General features: G+C 33.7%; 1 pseudogene; it reads right to left on the bottom strand.

Annotated features, from left to right (window-relative positions):
• Positions 1 to 3569: 3569 nt before the first annotated feature.
• Positions 3570 to 25428, bottom strand: part of LOC123252869 — a 68536-nt pseudogene continuing 46677 nt past the window's right edge.

The following is a 25428-nucleotide window of genomic DNA, read 5'->3' as shown; positions in this document are numbered from 1 at the left end:
GTCTGTAATAGCAATAATAATAGCCAACATTTATAGAGCAACTACTATATTCCAGGTACTATGCTAAATACTTCATAATTATCTCATTTGATCCTGACAACCCTGGGAAATAAATGTTTTATAGATTTAAAAAAATTGAGGCAAATTTAGGTTAAGTGATTTACGTTCACATGCTAGTAAGATCCTGTGGCAGAATTTGCCCTTTTCTCTTAGTGACTCCAGGTGTAGGCTTCTACTCACTGTGTCACCTCATTGCCTTTAACAGTTACATAACATAACATAGTGAAACAACAGGATGTAGGAGAGAGTATTGAAGTGAAACTCACAAAATTAGTTTATAGTCCTAACTGTAATTTCCTAGCTTGGTGACCTTGGAGAAATCACTTAATTTTTTATAGGCATTAATGTACTGGGCTGTAAAATAAAGGAACTAGTACAAGTCACAATTTTTTGCTACAAAGATCCACAAATTTATGTCAGCTTCTTTGGATCTTGATTTCCTCTTCTAAAAATGGGAGCATTGGACTAATTGAATTCTCAGCTTCTTTTGGATTCTAATATCCTATGGTTAAAATTCTAATTAAACCTTTGCCCTAAATAATTATATAAATAATATTTTATTGATATTATGACAAAACAGTCTACAAGTGTAGTTAGATAAATACTACAGAAAATAATTAACAGTGGTTGTCTTTTGAGGAGATGGATATATGACACCAGATGGATGTAGTGAAGAAGACTTTCTGATTAGAAGAATTATTTGATACTCAGGCTCATTCCAAATGATATGACACATCTCTTGTTTTCTGGCATAAGCTTGTTTATCTTCTTCTCCAGGAAAAATTCAGGTAACTAAGAAGATAATTCCTAGATTAGATTCCTTTTGGACGTGAGAACAAAGTGACTATCTGAATTTCTTAGTAGATTGTTTTGTTCCCTGATTTTCTTAATTCAAAGGAGAAAACTAAATATTGAGTAATGCTTTTGAATTCTATTGAAGATTTTTTTCTCTTCTCTTTGAAAAAAAAATGTGGTAAAGGAAGGAAAATAAAGAAAATAAATTTATGTTAACTAAAAAGTAACAAAAATAGAAAGGACAGGGATACTACTGAAGTCAAATACTGGATACACAATCATATGAAGGAAACAAGATTTTATTAAGCATCTTCTGTGGGCCAGTCACAATGTTTCACTTTACAATTATTATCTGATTTGATTTTCACAGGAAATCCTGTGAGGTAGGTGCAATTATTATCCTCATTTTACAAGTGAGGAAATTGAGGCACAAGAAGGTAGGGTCTGAGGCTAAATTAGAATTTAGTTTTGTTTTTTTTTTTTCTAATTCTGGTCTGAATGCTTTATCCATTATACCACCTAGCTACTTTGTGTGATGAGGTCAGTATGCTGTTAGTTTTGCTGCACTGACTTTATTAAAAGAGACATCTTATGGAATGTGGGCAAATTGTTAATATTAGTAAGATTAAAAACACATGAATGAAATTCTAAAAAGGAAAAAATACAGTTTAATTAAAGATAACTCTAAAAACAAACTTTATAATGGCTTTATATTTTTCCCCTTTACACTGACTATCCAATATCTCCTTTTTGTCTTTATCTCATCAGACTCATTGAAGTTGCTCAATATCCAAATTCAGAATCTGCATCACTGAAAAATATGACCTTGGAATAAATGTCAATGCTTTTCTTTGTAACTGACTTTTCATTTCTGCCATGAGTTTCAATGGGAGGAATAAAATGTCAAGTAAGCGGCAATTACAAAATGAATACATGATATTCTATGTTTGACAGAAAATCATTCAAAAAAAAGTTCGAACCATATATAATAGCAAGTATAGGAATAAGTAGGTAGGGATACAGCTCTTAACCTTCAAAAATACTGGGGAAAGCCAAAAGGGATCTGTATTTTTCAATGGCTTAAAAGGTTAGAGTTTCAATATTTTGGTTCCAAAAAGGAATCCTTGAAATAATACAAAGAAAGAAATGAGACCTTTTTAAAAAATAGTATTACTACTTATTGATGCCTGATTGCCAATATTTGAATTTTTTTTTAGTTCAGAGATTTTATTCTAATAGCTTTAATTACAGTGCTTGTTTGTCCAGATGAAAGCTGAAAACAAGTATATAAAACAGTTGATTACTAATTGTATATTGAAAGCAGTAAGAGTTTCCACAACACCAAACCAGTTCTGAGTTTTTCCTGAGATAAAGTTTAACAGCTCCAGCTTCTTCAGTGTTTATCAAAATACAAAAGAAAAAAAAAAGTAAAGATCTTTTTTTTTTTCCAGAGGGCAAATCTGACCCTTGTAGTATGAGGGGTAGTAAAGGACATTTCACACATATACAGACAGGGGGATTGTTCCAAAATGGAACCGAATGTTTCTAGAATGGAATGACTCCCCAAGCTCTCATGCTCAATTTATTTTCTTTCAAAACCTAGACACCATAGATAAATACCTGGTGTTCTTGACAGTGTCTTTGAAATATCTCTAACCAAGCTTTGGGGCTAACATAGGCTGTGCTTACTGTGGAGAGGTTTCTGGGGTGGTTTCAAAGAGAAGCACCACACACTCAACCAAAATTAAAAGGCTGTTTTTTTTCCTCCAAATATGTTCAAAAGCTCTTCTCAATGTTTATAACCAGCCACCATCATTGTGTCCTTCCTAAGAGTTATTCAAGTGTGATGGAGAACTACTCACAGCCTGACCTGAACTGCAAAAGAGGGGAAAAGTCTAGTTATAAACAGTTAATGATTGAAGATCTAATGCTCTCAATGTGCAGCCTGCTCTGAACCATAACCTCAAAGCTTTTTTTTTTCCAAATAAATATCCATGTGAGCACAAATACAAGCAACAAACTCTATGAAATGCATAAAGGTCCAAAGACATAGCATTACATGGATCTCTATTTTAACCATGCAAAATTGAACCCTTGTTTGATTTTTATCATTTCTCAAGTTTCAAAAGAGAAATGCAGACAATTACAACGGTCTGGAAAAATTGTTACTGCAAAACCTACACTAAGAGTATTTCTCCGTTTTGTGTGTTCAAGTGTTTTATTTGTCTTTTTAAAATTTTTTTACTATATAAAAAAATACACTGAGTTCAGGTTAAAAACGAACCACCAAAATGGATCTCCACATATCTCACAGGCCAGTAGGAGTAGCATTCGGCTCTGCTGCTGCACATTAAACCCCAGCAACCCAAGTGCCAGCGTGCTTAAAATCCCTTCCCAGTACTAAATGGTGAGTTGATTTTTTTAAACAAAAAAAGCTGAGTAATACTGCATAGGAGTACCAGAAACTGCCCCACTGGAAACAAAAACTATTTACATTAAATAAGAAACCTGTTTTCAGGCCTGTATTTGACACATTTACAGCATGGTGCAATACATACTGTGACAAAGGGTAGGAAAAAACAGCTTCTGGCACTCAAAACCACAAAGTAGCACAGTTTGCCACATGAGAGTAAAGCGAAGGGAGACCAGGAGGAGGAAATAAGAGGGAGAGAAGGAAAAAGGGAGGAGGAACTTTTGTTGTTTCATTTCTGGTTTCAGAGCTGATTGGACAACCAGTCCAGTCCTTCATAGAGACCATTCCCACTAGTGGCACAGGTGGCTTGGATGTACCAATTTCTTTGACGGAGAGAATGCAGTCTGAGTTTATCTGTGATTTCAGCTGCATTCATAGCATTGGGAAGATCCTGTTTGTTAGCGAAAACTAATAAAACGGCATCCCTAAGCTCATCCTCTGCCAACATTCTCATTAGTTCTTCTTGGGCCTCATTCACTAGCTCTGTCATTGCTGTCAACCACAAAAATCAGTCCTTGTGTATTCTGGAAGTAATGGCGCCATAAGGGTCGTATTTTGTCCTGGCCACCAACATCCCACACTGTGAAGCTAATGTTTTTGTATTCTACAGTTTCTACGTTTAAACCTATAGAGGGAATAGTAGTTACTATTTCATCCAGCTTCAGTTTGTAAAAGATAGTTGTCTTTCCTGCAGTATCCAGACGAACCATTAGAATCCTCATTTCTTTTTTGCCAAAGAGCCCCTTGAATAGGTTAGCAAATATATTTCCATGTTCCAAATGTGATGTGTTGAACGTTGGCAAAAGAAACCTTCCGGCTCCTGAGCCTCTGATTTACGGTCTCCTCACTGGTGAGCAGCTGCCTCTCCTTCTTTTTTTCTGCTCTCCAGGCGTTGCTTTCGCTCCCACAAGATGGCGGTTCCAATAGTTGAAACTTGTGTGCTACCTCAGCAGAGGAAATTCCATTGAATGGTTACTTCCATGGATCTCAGCTACTGAAAAGAACACACATTACAAGTCCTTTCATCTGAGCCACAAAATTACTGAGTCAATACTTGTCCTTTATTATTAGATAAAATTAAATTTGCTAACACAAAGAAACTAGAGAAGAGGAAATATTATCTAGATGAGTCAAGGGAGCCTTTCATATTTTATCCATTAGGCATTCCCGAAGCTCTCATGCCCTCATCTTCATCCCAATCATTTTCTGCAGTACAATTCCTAATGCTGCTATTGTAAGATTGTTTAAACTGAATCACCAAAGATCATGACTGAGAGGGATTCAGACACTTAGTTCTGACTTCAACATCTTTGTGGTTTCCCATCCATACCATAACAACATTGCTGAAATTTAATCCCCTTTCTTTGTTATAATCCCCCAGAATGTTAGTTATTTAAGGGCAAGGATTGATTTTTTTTTACTCCTATGCCCATACTTCAGCATATTTCCTGGCACATATTGTTGTTGTTTAGTCATTTAGTCTTGGGATTACGAATCAAAAAGAATTGGACTCAGATTCTTCTCATATCAAGTTTGGTAGTCTATCCACTGTATCACTTCTAGTACATAAGAAGTACTTATTACATTTGCTTATTAAATCATTTTCATCCTTTAATTCATTCTGAAACGTGTGACAAATTTGAATTTCAGTGATAGAGAGTAATAGTTTCCAAGTGAATTTTCTTTAAATGTAATATGATGCCTCTGCTATGTAAAAATGAGGAAGTGTTTTATAATAAGTAATGGGAAAAGAGTATGTGATTTTCATAAATAAAGAGGGGGAATAACAGAATTTATAAAAGGAAAGTGTTTGATAGGAGAATTCAGGAACAATAGCTATGGAGATATGAAGACTTCTCAAAATGTATGACTTTTCCAGCTATGTTTAAAATTATAAATGGATGATCAAATGTTTATCATATTGGTTATTAATGTATCATTTAAAACTCTTCAGAGTAGAATGGAGGTCCAAAGAAAAGAATAACTTAAATGGTTTGTATACAGAGTTGAAAATATACTTTTAATCAGTGGGTTATGCTGATAAAAGAGATATATGAGACCTTTAGAGAATCAGAATATGGGACATAATAAAGAAATTGATTTTGTAACAGCTACTGGAATAGCAATGTATAAGTTATACATTATGAATCTATTTCTATTGTATTTTGAATCATTTTATGATGTTTAAGAAGTGAAGTATCTCCAGGGAAGATCCATTCCAGAATTAATTACATTAAAATGTGGAGAATTAATCAAAATGTTAAAAAATGAGACCAGATGCTGATAAAGAAAGGAATGGCTTTCTGAATAATTAAATAAAGAAAACAGAACACTAATAAGGGAAAAATAAATTTAACAAGAATAAAGTATGCCCATACAAGTTAGCAAGGTGATTTTAAACAATAAACAATAAACATAGAAAATATGATTATGATAAAAATAAAGATGATATTCTAATGCCAAAAGAGCTGAATGGAGATCACTTTTATGTCTTCTAATAAAATATTTTAATGTTCTGAAGACCATTTAAATACTCTTCACACTTCACTCCTATCCTTAGAAAAATTAGCCAGATTTCTACATTGGTGTGAATCTTAACTACCACCACATTTAAAAAATAGCTATTTTTGTTTCATAGTTGAAATGGCATAAGAAAAGCTTCCAGAAGTGTCTTGTTTCACATCCTAATTACAGATTTATCAGAATGATGGACACTAATGAAATTTCTAAGCTGGTGCTGAGGAAGGCAGTTTTCCTGGTGATGTTAATAAAGATAGACAGTGCATCATTTATGTTAAAAGATTTTATTTTTTTCATGTGATGGATATGTGCCAATGACTTTGAGAGCACTATTTCATTAACATAGTTGTCACTAACTCATTTGTTTGAGCATAGAGGAACATTATTGTTTTATCTTTGATGTAATTGTGAAGATAATACCAATTATACAATAAATTAACATTGAGTTTATATAAAGAATTTTAACATGTCATTCTTTAATTAAGAACAATGTATTAGAAAATAATAAGAATAAAAATGTAAATATTGAATTAAATAAAAACCTGCTAAAAGATGTCTAAAGTAGTATGTACACATGATGTTTGATTACATCATGAAATAAATTACATGTTTTTGAAATAAAGTAATGTTTACATAAATTTTTAAATTGACTTATTATTTTTCAGGCACAGAAGTCTATAATGAGAGTTTTCAAGTTATTTCTTAGTGTAAGTTAAGATACTTTGGAAAAGGTAGTAAAGACTTCTGGTCACTTGAGTACCATAAAGTAAATTACTGCTTTAATGAGAGAAATCATAGAACCACAAATCATAACAATTAAAAGGACACTTGGAGTTCACTTAGCATATTTCCTTCCATTTAGACAGTTCTACAAAGAAACTACTTCAGACTAATTTATCCTGTTTTTAAGATGTGCAGATGTCTTAGAAATTTTTTTTCCTCAGGTCTAGCTAGTTTCTTTATGTAGTTATTCCTCCTTAGTAAATGTCCTTGGCAGTCTAAATCCATGTCCTCTAGAAATATGACAGTGCATAATTTAGATAGATTAAAAAAAAGACCTGCTGATGTCAAAACACAACATATTCCATCAAACTGCTTAATGAATATACTATATGATATCAGAATAGTGACAATGATTTCCAACATTGATTTCCATGTATTTGACTGTGTCTAAAATATATTGAAAATTATTCCATGTTATTGCTCATTATTATTACTAAATCAGCCTCAAGTATGACTAACATTCATGACTGTGGAGACAAGTTCATATACACTTATTTCTTATTAACATAATTATTCTTTTAATAAACACCCAGAAACAGATTCAATGTTTCCATAGTGTTTTTCTCCTACATATTACATATGACATAGGTTGCAACTGTATATCAAAAGGAGCTTATGTAAGTACTTCTACTATTTTTATTACTGAGTTAAGTATATCAAGCTCTAGAATGAAAATGACCTCATATTTTCCTTAATTAAGATCTCTCTACAGAAACAGATTTCATGAAGGTCAATGTGAGATGTTTTCTCTCACCTAAAAATCTGTATAAGTAAAATATAGGAGGGAGGGAATTTAAGAATTCTATAACTTTGAATTCTGTTTGTTTTGTTTTAGTTTTAGTTGTTTATATAATATTAATTGACATAATTAGTCTTACCCATTTAGGGGAATGAAGATGATTTAGGTGATTCAGACACATAGTGTTTTCATTTCATATTTAAATCCCATGTTCCAAATCAATGAGAAAAATAAAATCAAGGTCAGATATATTTTTCTTCAGCAATAGTTAATAATGGAGAGGCTGACAGTTTCATGTCCTATTAAGCAGCACTGGCAAGTGAAAGAGATATCCTTTTATGTCTGGTATTCAACAATGCAAGTTTTGCATTGACGCATTTGAGGCAGTGTTTAGTGTTACTTGTCCAACTTTAATGTTATTGAAAACCAAAGCTGGGGTGTGTGTGGTTGGGGAACTATAATAGATATGACAGAGAGGAGGGATGAGAAACCAGCTGCAACCTCAGAGCAATTTTTCTACATAAAAGGTCATTGAAAATCTTAAGTAATGTTTCATTAGTTCTGTCATTAACTAGCTGTGTGACATTGTGTAATTTAATTCAGTTTTAATTTCAATGATCATTTATTAAGCATCTTACATCTTCAAGGCACCACAGTAGCTAGTGTTACAAAGATTAAAAAAAAAAAAAAAGAACAACAGTCCTTGACTTAACTTTAGTCTTTCCTCTGTAAAATGAAAGATTCAGACTAGGTAATCTCAAAATTTCTTTCTAGACCTCAAAGTCTGAGTCTATGATTCTCTTTAATGAGTTCTGAGATGACAGAAAATGCAGAACTTCCGAAATTGACCCCAAGGTGAGCTTATTTACCCATGGTTCTTTTAAATAGAAGGTTTGCTTTATTGCCTGAACTTCTAAAAATAAAATGAGATTAAGATAAAAGATCAAATATATAATTTCATTAATGTGATTCATTAATTTTATATAATCAGAATTGTACTAACACAAATTTACTATGAGGAAAATAAACTCATGAATATAGTGACCTTGTATTCTCTCCTCATTTCTACCCCTTAGAATTCATAGCTTTTTTCAATGCACAAGTTCTTTGCCAGGTGGCAATTAGCTATTATTAGTTATTAGGTATTAGGAATTAGGTAATCCAGGACAACTTTCTCAACACCAAGTTTTAGTATTATCTCTTTCCAACTATTTGTATAACTATCTATCTATCTATCTATCTATCTATCTATAATAATGCAATATATATGTATATGTGTATGCATATACATGTATTTACAGTATTTATATCTATGTGTCAGAATGTATATCTATATGCATACACATACATAATATATTTGTATTGCTAAATGTATATGTACACATATGTATGTATATAATGCAAGATGACAGAATATAAATAGAAAACAACAGTTATATATAACTGATGTTATCTATGTACAGGTAGCAATTAACTATAAAGTCCTTAGACACAGAGACTCTTTCCTATTTATCTTTATATTCCCAGTACAAAAATATAATGCTTTGCATCTAGCAAATGCTCAAAATATTTTTGAATTTAACTATAAGAACATATTTGTGTATTTGTTATTTTCTCTAATGTTGCTGCCAAGAAGAGGACTTGTTTTCAGTCTAGTAAACTCTAGAATTGGGCCAAAAAGTCTTAGATTTCAGTCCTTGCTGTGTTACCTAATAGACTAGAAAGACTTCTAGAACTGAGTCAAAAGTTTTAGATTTGAGTCGTGACTTTGTTACCCAGTACTTTACCAAAGAATTAATCATTTATTCCTTAATTGGAATAATCATTTAATCTCTGTTTCCTCATCCATAAACTGGGAAATGTACAAATATTTCAAAGGACTTTGTGAGAAAAGAACTTTATAAATTGTAAAGTACTACATAATCATGAATTGGTATTATTATTATTATCATAACCTATGCTTTAGTCATAACCAGGAACACTATCCATTTACAAAGCCAATGAAAGTATCACATTGATGTAACATTCCAGAAAATCAAAGTTATTTTTCTTAGGTGAATAATCTTGAACTGATTTTATTTTGGAGCCTCAAGAAGGCAAGCCTCTCTTAAAAAATATTTTTGTCTTTTATTGTTATATCCCATTTATTTCCTGATTTATCCCCCTCCCTTGTGTTACCTAAGCTATTCAAAGATAGCTATTAAAATAGACATTTTTTTAAAAATGAAAAAGAAAAAATGTTTGGGGAAAACTAATATAAATATATATAAACAAATAAATAAATGTAAATGAAAAAAATATGACAGCATAAGCAATATTCCATAGCCATATTTACCCATATTTATAGAGAAATGGGGAAGTACATTTTTTATCTCTTTGGGGACAAAACTGGTAATTATATTTGAATTATACTGTGCTATTTTAAAATTTACATTGTTGTTGTCATTGTATATGTTGTTTTCCCTGTTCTTATTCCTTTGCGTCATTTCATACGTTTTTCCATGTTTCTCTTAGTTAAACATATTATTCCCTATTTTCCAGTAATATTCCACTTCATTCACATATGATTCCTTAGTTAGTGGAAATCAATTTTGTTTCTAATACTTTGCTACCAAAAAAATTGTAAATTACTTTTTTGAACCACATTTAGGCTAATCAGGTTTTATGATAATGACAGAGATTATATTGTGTCTACAGTAACAAAGAACAGACCCTTACTTAAGTGAATGGACCTATGAAGAACTTTTGAGTTCTAAACACTTTTTGATGTAGTAGCCTGTAGAAAGAAAAATAGTGAATAACTGAATATAATATGAAGTAGAGAATAATTCAATCTCAGGCACAATCTTTTAGATTAAAGATGGTTTTCAGATATATGCCAGTTGCTAATGACCCATAGACTTCCCAACACCAAATTTAATTAAAACATGTATAGATTCATCTTTCTGAGTGGCCATCTTCTTTTGAACAGGTATATGTCAACATGTCATATAAGAGTTACCAAAGGGGAAAAATGACAAAAAGGCAAAAAATTATGAATCAATTAAAAAATGAAAGCATATTAATTTATACCAACTTTAAATATTTTTGTAATTAATTTAATGGACTTTTTAAGGCATATTGAGACAAGACTTTGTGGCCAGAGTACATTGAACAATTTTCTTTCTAGATATAAAAAAGTCATATATTTTCATTTGTAAAAATATTTTTAGTTTTATAGCTTAAGATTCTTATAAATATACAGAGGTCTATAACATGTATAATCGTAAGTGGGGTGAACTGCCTTTCAGAATTCCACAGTACCCCCAATAACTCCAGGAGAGGGGGCAGTTGGGGCAGTTAAGAATGTGAGTATAAAAAGCAGGACACCCAGCTTAACATTATATATGTTACAATATTTATCCAAAAATTGATGGCATTGAGTCAAGTGCTTTAAATAAGCACTCTATACATTCAATTTTCTTATATGCAATCTAAAATTGTTTTAAGTTGAGAGTATTTCCAATTATCATAAGAAACTGATGAAAATATATCATTAATTTAACAGAAATGTTTTACCGACTATTAATTTTTACTGACATACATTTATTCTAATAAATACAGAATTCTTATATTTGATTAGGTGAAAAATAAATACAAAAAAGCTAACTTCCCTGCCAAAATGTGACAGTCATTTAGGATGATTATCTAAGCATTTCAAGTAAAAATGAATTTCCCTAGCTTATATTTGAAAGAATTCATTTCAATATCCTGATTGATTTTAGTTTCATTGGTCTGGATTAATTTAATCAGTCCAGTTAATCATTAGTGTTATTTTTTAAAAAAGATGAACAAATGATAGAAATCATCATGATAAAGCTGAAAGAAATATACTGTGGTGAATTTTTTTCTGAAAATATTTCTATGTCATAATCATTATTCTACATGTTATTTTATTTACAAATTTTATTCCCTATGAAACTTGTAAAACATAAAAGGCATTATTTTTGTAATTTGCCATTATGATATCAATCTAAAAAAAACACATTATCCTCTCATAAAACTATCTATTTTTCCAGTTTTAAAAGGTCTACATTATAGTGATCATATCCTAGGAGTATTTGTCTCTAATAACAGATGTTACTTACAGAGCAGGTTGTATCTCACACTTTGGGCTTTACGTATGAATAAAATTCTAAAATAAAAACCAATCTTTGCCAGTATCTTTAAGGTTCTATAGTGCTGTATTGCTTTATAGCAATGAAATTCATTTCAAGATTAACTACTTTATTTAAAACAGTAGGGAAAGCCATGAAAAATTAAATGTAACCTTAAATTTTCAATAGGTTTCTATAAATGCATATGGTTATAAGCCACATGGCAATGAAAATTATACAGGAATATCTTTAGTTTATGCTTTGTTTTAATGATAGCAGATTTTAGTGAGATTAATGTGCTTTATATTTTTAAACTTTAGCACATTAAAAATGAGGTTGAGTATAATAACCTTTGTTTTACTGGCATTCTAAAGGTCTTCAAAGATTTACCACATTCACTAATTATTCTCAAAACATCTTCCCAATATATCTCCATAAGCATTATACTGTCTGATACAACTCATAAAAGCATATCGAAGAGTTGTGTCAACAATAGGAAATATAAAATTTGACAGCCACAGTATTCAAGTAGAGAAACTAAGACCATATGTTAGCTTTTTAATTTTCATAGGTTAAAACTAATGGGGGCAGCTGGGTAGCTCAGTGGAGTGAGAGTCAGGCCTAGAGACAGGAGGTCCTAGGTTCAAACCCGGCCTCAGCCACTTCCCAGCTGTGTGACCCTGGGCAAGTCACTTGACCCCCATTGCCCACCCTTACCACTCTTCCACCTATGAGACAATACACCAAAGTACAAGGGTTAAAAAACAAACAAACAAACAAACAAAAAAAAAACAACTAATGCCTCTTTTCATTCAGCTTATTGATAGAGTGATCCTTATAAAGAACACATTTCCTACTCTATACTCCAGTCTAATGCAAATTCTTTTATGGTCTGGATGTTTACATCTTAATCTTTATATCTTTAATGCCTGGCACATAGGACTGAATGCAACAGATTCTTGGGAGAATCCTATATTTTGCTTGTCCTATCCTATCACCAATAGGCTGCCAGAGGGCCAAAAGAACAAGCCATTCATGGAGTTATTCTTTCTTGCTCTTCAAGTCATGTCAAATCACCCCAAACAAAAACAATACCCCCAAACACCAAGATCTACTACAAAAGCCCCTTTCCCTTTTTTTGTCCTTACCTGTTGGTCCAGGAACAGCTAGGCAACACAGTCTGTAGACTTCTTAGCTTAAGATCAAGAAAACACTCATATTTGTGAATTTAAATCTGGCTTCACATACTGAGTAACTGTGTCACCATGGGCAAGTCATTTAGTCCTGTTTACCTACATTCTGCCATCTGTAAAATGAGCTGGAGAAGGAAATGGCAAAGCACTCCAGGATTGTTGCCAGGAAAACCCAAAATGTTATACTACAGAGTCAGGAAGGACTTAAATGACTAAACAATAACAACAACTGGGACCAGGCTCACTGATCCAAAATTCCTTAAGGGAAGCCTACTATTCCCATTATACTCTCAGATCCAGCCCTTCTATGACTAACTATAAAGGGCTCTGGTCCTCCAGCTGCTCAGCTTCAGGGTGACCGTGAGCAGTAAAATTACTTCAAAAAGCATGGAATCATCAAGTACAATTCTTTCATTAAGATGGAGAACCAATGAGTCTTATGTTCCCTGAAACCACTTCCCTTAAGAAACATTGGGTCTTGGGCAGTTGGGTAGCTCAGTGGATTGAGAGTCAGGCCTAGAGATGGGAGGTCCTAGGTTCAAATCTGGCCTCAGATACTTCCCAGCTGTGTGACCCTGGGCAAGTCACTTGACCCCCATTGCCCACCCTTACCACTCTTCCACCTAGGAGCGAAATACACAGAAGTTAAGGGTTTAAAAAAAGAGAGAAAGAAACACTGGGTCTTACTATCTATGCTGTCACTGGAAGTTAAGAAAAGTTGGGCCTCAATCAAGCAATAATTGTTTATTATTTACTTATTTTAACTCACATTGTCCTAAGTAATGGGGAAACAAAGAAAGTTTCTGACACATACACATACACAAAAGACAAAAGAAAAACAAGAAGGAGGGGATGTAGAAAAGTTTGAAGTAGAAGCGAGAGAGGATAGTGTTATGAAAATCTAAAGAGAAATGTCTGGAGAAGATGGTAAACAACAGTCTCATATACCTGGAGAGAGATCAATGAAGATCAACATTGAGAAAAGTAAGAAAAAAGTGAAGAAAGCAAAGAAGGAAGCAAGGAAGGAAAGAAGGAAGGAAGGAAGGAAGCAAGGAAGGACATAAGGGACTTAATAGGGGCCTATCATGAGACAAACACTGATAAATACTTTCAATATTTTGTTATTATCTGCAGAAGTTCAGGAAAATGTTCTGATGCCTTTGAATCTTTTTATTCCTTTTTCATATATATCCTTGAGGTACTGTGATGAAGGGAAACAAATATTGTACTTAGAATTAAAATATTTTGTTTCAAATATTAGGTCTGCTTACAGTGAGACCTTGCATGTGTCAATCAATAAACATTTATTAAGCCCTTGTGTTTAATAATTATGTATCAGGCCCTATGCTAAGCCCTGGAGTTACAGAGAAATAAAAGACAGTCCCTGCCTTCAAGAAATCTACAATATATTAGGGAGCAAACATGCAAACAAATATATACAATGCATATATTTTAGAGGACAAATAGGAATTGATTAAAAGAACGTAATTACTGAAGATGAGAAGGGTATTAAGAAAGGCTGCCTGTAGAAAGCAGAATTTTATTTTATTTTTATTTTTAGAAAAATTTTCCATGGTTACATAATTCATGTTCTTACTTTACCCTTCACCCCCTCAATACCCCACTATAGCTAACTCACATTTCCATTGGTTTTAACATGTGTGGTCAGTCAAGACTTATTTACATATAATTGATAGTTACATTGATGTGGTCTTTTCAGGTCTACATCCACAATCATGTCCTCATCAACCCAAGTGTTCAAGCAGTTGTTTTTCATCTGTGTTTCCATTCCTATAGTTCTTCCTCTAAATGTGGTTAGTGTTCTTTTCCATAAATCCCTCAGAATTCTCTTGGGTCATTGCATTGCTGCTAGTACAGACGTCCATTACATTCTATTTTACCACAGTGTATCAGTCTCTGTGTACAATATTCTTCTGGCTCTGCTACTTTTACTCTGCATCAATTCCTGGAGGTCTTTCCAGTTCACATGGAATTCCTCCAGTTTATTATTCCTTTGAGCACAATAGTATTCCATCACCAACATATACCACAATTTGTTCAGCCATTCCCCAATTGAAGGGCATACCTTTGCTTTCCAGTTTTTTGCCACCACAAAGAGCTCAGCTATAAATATTTTTGTGCAAGTCTGTTTATCTATGATCTCTTTGGGGTACAGTCCCAGTAATGGTATGGCTGGATCAAAGGGCAGGCATTCTTTTATCCCTCTTTGAGCATAGTTCCAAATTGCCATCCAGGATGGTTGGATCAGTTCACAACTCTACCAGCAGTGCATTAATTTTGCCACATCTCCTCCAACATTCATTACTCTCCCCTGCTATCATTACAGCCAATCTGCTAGGTGTGAGGCGGTAGCTCAGATTTATTTTCATTTTCATTTCTCTAATTATTAGAGATTTAGAACACTTTCTCATGTGCTTATTGATACTTTTGATTTCTTTATCTGAAAATTGCCTATTCATGTCCCTTGCCCATTTATCAACTAGGGAATGACTTGATTTTTTATACAATTGATTTAGCTCCTGGTATATTTGAGTAATTAGACCTCTGTCAGAAGTTTTTGTTACAAAGATTTTTTTCCAGTTTCTTGTTTCCCTTCTAATTTTGGTTGCATTGCCTTTGTTTGTACAAAAATTTTTTAATTTAGTATAATCAAAATTACTTATTTTACCTTTTGTAATTTTTTCTAACTCTTGCTTGGTTTTAAAATCTTCCCTTTCCCAGAGATATGACAAGTATACTATTCTGTGTTCACCTAATTTACTGGCAATTTCCTTCTTTACATTTAAGTCTTTCAACATTCTGAATTTATCTTGGTGTAGGATATGAGATGTTAAACTAAACCTAATCTATCCCATATTATTTTCCAATTTTCCCAGCAATTTTTGTCAAGTAGTGGATTTTTCTCCCAAAATTTGGACTCTTTGGTTTTATCACACACTGTTTTACTGATATCACTTACCCCAAGTCTATTCCACTGATCCTCCTTTCTATCTCTTAGCTAGTATAATATTGTTTTGATGACTGCTGATTTAGAGTATAGTTAATATCTGGTACTACTAAGCCACCTTCCTTCACATTTTTTTTAATTATTTCCCTTGATATTCTGGATTTTTGTTCTTCCAAATAAAATTTGTTATATTTTTTCTAATGCATTTCAAGTATTTTGGTAGTTTGATAGGTATGGCACTAAATAAATAAATTAATTTGGGTAGAATGGTCATTTTTATTATGTTAGCTCAACCTACCCATGAGAAATCAATGTTTTTCCAATTGTTTCAATCTAGTTTTAATTGTTTGGAAAGTGTTTTGTAGTTATGTTCATATAATTCCTGTGTTTGTTTTGGTAGATAGATTCCTAAATATTTTATATTGTCCAGTGTAATTTTAAATGGTGTTTCTCTTTCTATCTCTTGCTGCTGTGATGTGTTGGAAATATATAGAAATGCTGATGATTCTGAAGTTGTTGATTATTTCTACTAGCTTTTTAGTTGATTCTCTAGGATTTTTTTAAGTAGACCATCATATCATCTGCAAAGAGTGATAGTTTAGTTTCCTCATTGCCTAATTTAATACCTTCAAATTCTTTTTCTTCTCTTATTGCTACTGCTAGTGTTTCTAGTATAATGTTAAATAAAGAGGTGATAATGGGCATCCTTGTTTCACAAATGATTTTATTGGAAAGGCTTCTGATTTATCCCTACTGGAGATGATGCTTGTTGATGGTTTATTATTTATAGGAAAGGGCCTTCTATACTTTCTAGTGTTTTCAGTAGGAATGGGTGCTGTATTTTTTCAAAGGCTTTTTCAGCATCTATTGAGATAATCATGTGGTTTTTATTGTTTTGCTTGTTGATATGGTCAATTATATGGATGGTTTTCCTAATGTTGAAACATCTTTCCATTCCTGGTATAAATCCAACCTGATCATGAAGAATAACCTTCTTGATCACTTGCTGGACTCTTTTTGCTCATATTCTATTTAAGATTTTTGCACCTATGTTCTTAAGGAGATTGGTCTGTAATTTTCTTTCTCTTTTTTTAATCAAACTGACTTTGGAATCAGTACCATATTAGTGTCATAAAAGGAGTTTGGTAAGACTCCTTATTTGTTTATTATTTGTTTATTATAGGAAAACATTTGTATAGTATTGGGATTAATTGTTCTTTGAATGTTTGATAGAATTCACTTGTGAATCCATCAGGCCCTGGTGATTTTTCCTTAGGGAGTTCTTTAATGGCCTGCTCAATTTCTTTTTCTGATATTGGATTATTTAAGTATTCTATTTCTTCTGCTGTTAATCAAGGCAATTTATATTTTTGCAAATATTCATCCATATCACCTAGATTGCTAAATTTATTGCCATATAATTGGACAAAATAGTTTTTAATGAATGCCTTAATTTCCTCTTCATTAGAGGTGAGGACTCCCTTTTCATCTTTGATACTATTAATTGGGTTTTCTTCTTTCCTTTTTTTAATTCAATTAACCAGTACTTTTCTATTTTATCTGTTTTTTTTTTCAAAATACCATACCAGCTTCTAGTCTTATTTATTAATTCAATAGGTCTTTTACTTTCAATTTTATTAATAATTTTTCCTTTGATTTTTAGTATTTCTAATTTAGATTTCATCTGAGGATTTTTAATTTGTTCATTTTCTAGTTTTTTAAGCTGCATGCCCAATTTATTAATCTCTGCCCTCCCTAATTTGTTAATGTATACACTCAGTAATATAAATTTTCCCCTTAGAACTGCTTTGGCTGCTTCCCATAGGTTTGGGTAAGATATCTCATCATTGTCATTGTCTTCAATGAAATTATTAATTGTTTCTCTGATTTGTTCTTTCACTAAATTATTTTGGAGAATCATATTTAATTTCCAATTAGTTTTTGGTTTGCCTCTCCATGTATTTTTACTAATTGTTTTTATTGCATTATGATCTGAGAAGGTTACATTTATTATTTCTACTTTTTTGCATTTGTTTGCCATGTTTCTGTGCCATATTACATGGTCTATCTTTGTGAATGTTCCAAGTGCTGCTGAAAAGGTGTATTCCTTTTTGTCTCTCTCTTTTCTCCATATATCTATTAAATCTAATTTTTCTAGGGTTTCATTCACCTCTCTTTTCTCTTTCTTATTTATTTTTTGGTTTGATTTTTCTAGATCCGATAGGGGAAGGTTGAGGTCACCCACTAGTATAGTTTTGCTATTTCTTCCATGAGCTCCACTTGCTTCTCCTTTATAAATTTGGAAGCTATTCCGTTTGGTGCATACATATTGAATACTGAAATTTCTTCATTGTTTATACTGCCTTTTATTAGGATGTAGTTACCTTCCCTATATCTTTTAACGTTATCTATTTTTACTTTGGCTCTGTCAGAAATCATTTTCCCTCTATGTATGTCTTTCTGTCTCATGGGTGTTTCTTGTAGACAATACATGGTTGGGTTTTGGTTTCTAATCAACTCTGCTATTTGCTTCTGTTTTATGGGCGAGTTTGGTTATAATTATCAACTGTGCATTCCCAGACATTTTGATTCTCTCTTGTAGTCCTCTCCTTCCTTCTTTTACTGTTTCCTTCTATACCAGTGTTTTGTTTTTAATCAGTTCCTATAATCCCCTCCCTGGTTGTACTTCCCTTTCTCCCCCCTCCCTTCTTATTCCCCTCTTATTGTTCTTTAAAGCCACGAGGAGCTAACCCCCAAGCCCTCTCCCTCCCTAGTATTGCTTCCCTCCCCACCAGTCCATTTGTTACCCTTCTCCTTCTCTATAGGGTGTGAATCACTTTTCTGCCTCTATGGATCTGATTGTTCTTCTCTAATTTGATTTCAATGCACTTAAGTATTGAATATTTCCTCTCTCTAATCTCTTTACCCTTACAGTGTTTTGTTATTTTTCCCTGTTGACCCCTCTCGCATTTTATGGAATATAAATTTATTCCTTCTTAGTGTTTTTTCCTATTTTTTTTATTATTATCTTCGTCCCCCCCCAGTTTTGTATATATTTATACCTACATACATACATACATATGTATATACATACATACATGCATATATATTTATATATCTCTTGACATTCCATTCTATACAGTTTGTCCCTGTTTCTTCTATGTAAACTTCTTCTAGTTACCCTGTTGCTAATAATAATTTTTTAATATTTGCCAATACCTTCTTTTCTTCTTGGGATATAAATTGATTGAACTTCTTGTGCCCCTTAAATAAAAGATTTTTTTCTCCTCCCCCCATTCTCTTAATTACCTTATTTTGATTCTCTTGAGTTCTGGGTTTGGGCAGCAAACTCTCTGTTTAAGTCTGGTTTTTTCTTGATGAATGTTTGGAAGTCCTCAATTTTATTGAATGACCATACTTTCCCCTGCAATAATATAGTTAGTATTGCTGGATAGTTGATTCTTGGTTGTTGACACAGTTCTCTTGCTTTCCGGAATATTGTGTTCCATTCCTTCTGGTCCTTCAATGTAGATGCAGCCAGATCCTGTGTTATCCTAACTGTGGTTCCCTGATATCTGAATGACTTCTTTTTGGCAGCTTGTAATATTTTTTCCTTGGTCTGGTAGTTTTTGAATTTGGCTATAATATTCCTGGAAGTTGTCAGTTCCAGATAAAATGTAGGAGGTGATCTGTTGATCCTGTTGATTTCCACTTTTCCCTCTTGTTCAAGAATTTCTGGGCAATTTTCTCTGATAATTTCTTATAAAATGCTATCTAAACTTTTTCTTTTATTATGATGTACTGGTAAACCAATAATTCTTAACTTGTCTCTTCTAGCTCTGTTCTCCAGATCTTTGGTTGAATCAATGAGGTGTTTCATATTCTCCTCAAATTTTTCATTTTTAAAATTTTGTTTAATATATTCTTGCTGCCTTGTGAAGTCATTTGCTTCTAGTTGTTGAGTTCTGATTTTGAAGACTGGATTTCATCCCTGGCTTTTTGGTTATCCTTCTCTTTTTGGTCTGATTTTCTTTGTAGATTGTCTTTTGCCGTCTTTGCTTCATTTTCAAGCTTAACAATTCTGGCTTTTAAGACTTTATTTTCTTGTTTTAGTTCATGTATTTCCTTTTCTCAAATTGTCTTCAGCCTCTCTTGATTGCTTTTTGTGTTCCTGAACTTCTTGGGTTAATTGAGTTTTAAATTCTTGAGTTAATTGAATTTTAAGATCTTCCAAAGCCTGTGTCAAGTTTGCTGGATCTATTTCCTCTTCTTCTGTTTCTGTTTCATTTGCTCTCTTTTCACTTCCTTGAAAGAAGCTGTCAATTGTCATTTCTTTTCTCTTTTTCTGTTGATTACTTATGTTTTTTCTCTTCCCAGTTCTGCTAATTTGAGCAGATGTATTTAATGATCATTGATGAAAGATCCAGCTGCTAATGGAGGTTTGTAGTTACTTTCTCTGCCCTCTGAAGACTTCTTGTCTGTTCAATTGTTGGGATTAATCCTCTATTGATTGGATTAATCTTACTCTTTTATCTGCCCTGAGGCTAAAATCTTGAGGGGATGGAAAAATAAACAAACAGAAAGAAAAAACAAAAAACAAAACAAAAAAAGGTGGGGTGACAAGAAGGAGCATTTTCTCTGAACTGAATTCTCCAGCAATGGGGTCCCCCTGCACTGTCTGCTATGTTTGTTCTGGTTTTCTTTCCTCTTGAAGCCCTGTGTTCTTTATCTCGGAATGATGAAGCCAAGCTGTCTGTGGTCTGGGGTTTGGCTCTCTCTAAGCCACCATCTTCCAGGTGTTTTTGCTGTGTTTCTCTGGTTTTCTCCTCCAGTCACCTCTCCAGTGCCTGTATTTGACTCCCTGAGTCTGGTGCCAGAAAGGCCCTCTCTCCTAACAAGTGTGCCCACTGGCCCTGAGATTTCCTGGGCCACTGGAGACTCCTCACTGCAAGTGAAGGAGGCATCCTGGGATCCTGGGATTCCCCTTCTATGCCCTTAGACCCAACAGTTCAAGAATTGAAGCCTTTTTCTTGGTGTACCACTTTAGTTATGCTGCAGTAGGGTTACCCCTGCTCTGTCCCATTATTAGATTTGGTCCTCTTTCTTCTCAAAACATGTTGTTTTCTATCTCAATGTGTAGGGGTGGGGAAGTTTCAAGATTCACTCAGTCTGTGTCATCATCTTTGTGGAAGTCCACCCATTGTCAGAAAGCAGAATTTTAGATGATACTTAAAGGAAATAAGGAAGGTCAATAGAGAAGAGAGAGAACATTGTAAGCATGTGGGACAGCCAAAGAAAATGCCCGTAATGAACAGAGGGAGTGTGTCCTTGGTGGAACAACAAGAAAGCCAGCAAAACTGGATTGGGTAATATGTATGGGGAGTAAAGGTCAGTTTTTTGAACATGAAAGGTCATTAGGATGATATTGCCTTCTACAGTAAGAGGGGAAATTAGGACTTAGGGAGGATTTAAGGAGAAGTTAAACAGTTGTGTTTGGACATATTGAGTTTAAGATATCTACTAGACATCCAGTTTGAGACATCTGGAAGGCAATTGTAAATAAGAGATTAGAAGTTACCTGAAAGACTAGTACAGGAAAGACAAATTTGAGAAATATTATCATAGAGATGGAAATTAAATCTATGGAAGCCTCTTGGGATAACCAAGTGAAGAGGCATAGATGGAGAAAACAAGAAGGCCCAAGACAGAAATCTAATTGACATGTACAGTTAAAAAGTTTGATCTGAAGGTAGTTCTATCAAAGGAGAGAGATAAGGAGTGGTCAGGGAGACAGGAGAAAACTAGGAGATCCTAATGTCCTGAAAATCTAGGAAGAATAGAGTGTAAAGGAAAAGACAACGAGTAATGATGTCAGAAACTACAGAGAGATCAAGGAAAATTAGGATTGAGAAATGACCACTGGATTTGGAAACTATGAGACCAGTGGTCCCTTTGGAGAGAAGAGTTTGAGAGAAAAATTAAGGTAAGAAGTCAGGTTGTAAAGGGTTAAGAAGAGTCAGAGGAAAGAAAATGGGGACATCTCCTTTTAGATGGCTTTTTGAGGTCTTTAGTTTAAAGAGTAGAAGAGATCTGAAAATAATTAATAGGAATGGACAGGTCAATTGATAGTTTCTTTATTTTTCAGGATGGGGGAGACATGGGCATGTTTGTGGACAGTAGGAAATGAGTCAGTAGAGAGGGAGAGGTGAAAAAGTGGAGTTACAGAGTAGGTAATCTTTTGGAAGAGATTGGATACAGTGAGATAAGTTGAACAAGTACAGGGCAAAGAAGAAATGGGGTAAAGATGATAAAGAAGGTAAAAAATAATTTGAAACAGGCCTGAAGGAGGAGAAAGTAGCTGAAGGCAACAAAATTATAAGAAAGGAGGAAGAAAGAAGTATTTCATGGGATCTGTTCTTAATTTTTTGGTAAAATAAGAAGCAAAGTACTCAGAAGAGACATTGGGATTAAGGGAGATATGGACACTTAAGGAGATATCAGAAGGTTTAGAAAAGCTGCTGTGGAGAATGAGATCATGAATTGAAAAGGGAATTTAGGAGGATTTCCTAGTAAACTCCCCATTTAAATTATGTGATATAAATTTTAGAGGAGTGAGAGTAATTGTGTGATTTTCTCTACTTTTTTTCAATAGCATGTTTGTCAGAGCAAAAAAAGAGAAATGGTGGGAGTGATACCAGCCCGAAGTCTTCAGTAGGTAAATTGACAATATCATAATAAGGCTAAGGATTTAAGAGAGGTAGAATTGGTTCTCTAAGATGGGAAGAAGAAAATGGAATTGCTAGTGAAGGGGCTATGACTTTGGAAAGGATCAAATCATCAAGGTATTAGAGTTCATGATGGAAATGGAGACTAAGGTTATATAAGGGAATGCAGAAGGAGAGATGGGAAGCCAACTTTATGGTTGGATTAGGGGATTTAAATATTCTTGAATGTGGAGGTGATACATTCGTTGGTAAAGGCATGATCAAATGTATGATCACTCTTGTATGTAATTGAATTGCTGTGGAGTAACTCCTGGGGGGTAAAGTAAGGTGAAGATCTGAGTTGTTACTGTTTTTGAGGAAAATCAACATGTACGTTGAACTTCCCTAGTATGAGGATAGTAGTTGAAAAGGAGAGAAAATTTGTTAGCCATGTATGTGACTCACTGAATAAGGAAGAGAAATGCCCTGGAGTGCTGAGCTTCAGTTTATTTTATTTCTAAAAGAGGGGACATTTGGGGTTTTGAATTGTGTTTTCCCTAAGTTCTCCTCTAGAGCTATAATAATAATAAAGAGTATACCATATGCATCAGCCTATTTTCAACCATAATGAATCTTTGAACTTTGTTTTAGATCACCTGTAATTTTGATTCTACTTAGATCATGGTATCTATATGGAATGCCTCTTACATTTTCCACATTGTTATTTACCTCACTCTTACCTGAATCAGACAAAAGAGTAAAATAGAATTGAACATACATATACACACATACAGAGCTTGGAATAGAAATATATCACATTTACCTGAAAAGTAGACAGGCTTGGGGGAATGTGAGGCTGAGAGAAAGGTTGTTGCCAGGGGAATAATATTCCCCAAACAAATTTGTTGATCCTACAGGAGAATGTTAAAGGGAGAAACGTAGATGAAAGAAACGAATTATAGAGGGGACAGTTGTTTATCAACAAGTGATATATTTAATATGTGCTTCTAAAATTATATAAGGCATTCACTCTTTAGTCATTTCTGTTGTGTGTAAATCTCTTTTTCTTGACAAAGATTAGAGTAGCTTGCCATTTATTTCTCCAGATGATTTTACAGATCAGGAAACTGAGGTAAACAGGGTAAAGTGACTTGCCCAGGCATGACACCACTGATAATTGGCTGAGGCCAGATTTGAACTCAGGAAGCTGAACCTTCTTGACTTCAGGCCTAGCATTTTGCACACTGTGTAACCTCGCTAAACACCCAAGCCATAATTTCTATAAGGTATAGCTAGGAAGATTTTCAGCAGAATGATGAAAATATCATTCTGACCCTGTACAGTATCTCTAAAGTTCTCCTTGGACATTTTATTGTTTTTCCCCCACACATGTGAATGTAGAGATTATAAATGTTGATGAGAAAAATAACACAAATAATTAAAATAGCATTTGCTAAGAAGGATTAAAGGAATTTTTGGTGTGCTCACACAAACTCAGAAATTGAAGTAACAGGACCTGAGTGAATTTTTACAGAAAAGGTGACTTCACTCTGATTCAGTTTCAGTTTTCTCATCTGTAAGATGTGAGGGTTGGATGGTATTAGAAGTTAGAAAGGGTTAGAATATGTCTAATCCTTTCAGCTTTAAATAAAAGAATCTAGAAATCAAGCTTGAGTATCCTAAGCGAAAATACTTTTGCTTTGAGGTAGCAAAGAACCTTCTTGCTGTGTTGGAAAAGCCATTGGGCCAGTAGATCTTTAAAAGGAAGTGCCTCATCTTTTTCTTTTTGTTTTCAGATAGCAAAAATATCCTTTCAATGGGGGAGTTCTAATTTCTTAAAAAGCAGGAGATATTTTGGCCACATATAAGGATTATTTTCCTGATCATAAAATTCTAAAATGCTACTGTGGCTGTTGAGGTGGGTTGTAGAATCATTCCTATAAATGTATTCTTTTTTTCTTCCTGAAGGCAGTGGGGCAAAGGTGAGGATTCTCAGGTTCCTTCCAATTTTACCACTGCAGGACTATATTTTCTTAAGAAAAGCAACTTTTTCTCCTGCAAATACTTAGATAATGAGGTTCCTATGAAAATTTAGTTCTGGCTGTCATTAGCATTTTTCTGTGGACAATAAATGGGAAAAAAATAGCTCCTTCCTTATGGATTGGAAATAGCTCTGTAAAATTCAGTTCCTTTCAGCCTGTCAAAGACTAGTAAGCAAAGTAGGTATCCAGATGCAAAGCACTGGTTTTTATAGAGATGAAATATTTGGAGTTATTAGATGTGCTATAAATTATGAGTAGGGCCTAAAATCATTTTGAAAGATTATGCTGCTGCAGTGAAGGCACTAGTTCTCAAAGTGAATTTAAGTAAATTTCTTTCCTTCACTGAAGCCAACTGGCAGTATTTGCCAATTCAGAAAATGGCTTCATTGTCAAAGACAAACAGGAGGACTGGGGCAATTTTTTGAGTGACTATCAGAATTTTCTTCTTCTCTTTATGGCTGAGAAGGCTGTGTCAATTACTCATCTTAATAGACGTCAAATTGTTTTTGTTTTAAATGAACTCATGGTTGAGTGACAGTGATTTTTTCCCAAAAATTGCTGAAGAAAAGCAAATCCTCTAGATGAAAGCCTATCAACTTCACAAAGCCCAGGGTAGAGCTGTTGTTGCCTTTTCCACAGCAAGCTCAGCGCGATTGTTCCAGCAGGACTTTCACGATAAAATTGGATCTCCTCTCCAAGTGTGACAAAGCTGGGTTTTAATAATAAGTACCATAAAACTTATTCTTCATGATTTCAGATAAGTTCATGTGCCAACATTAAATCAAGGACAAAACAAAGTAACATTTTTTTTTCATAAGGGAAAAGGTGAAAGCTCAGAAATTCATTCACCTTAGAAACTGAAGTTAGGTCAAATCAACTGACATAAAGTCGAATTTGCTTTATAGAGATAGTCAGGTTCTCTCCTTTCCCTCACATTGAGAACACTGAATAAGGAGAAGCACTTCTGAGATTTCTATAAACCCTGAAATAAGCAGCTTTCAATAGAAGTTCAAAA

This window comes from Gracilinanus agilis, chromosome 1 (assembly GCF_016433145.1).
Source record: "Gracilinanus agilis isolate LMUSP501 chromosome 1, AgileGrace, whole genome shotgun sequence".
Taxonomy (NCBI): Eukaryota; Metazoa; Chordata; class Mammalia; order Didelphimorphia; family Didelphidae; genus Gracilinanus; species Gracilinanus agilis.
This window is presented reverse-complemented; position numbering and strand designations above follow the sequence as displayed.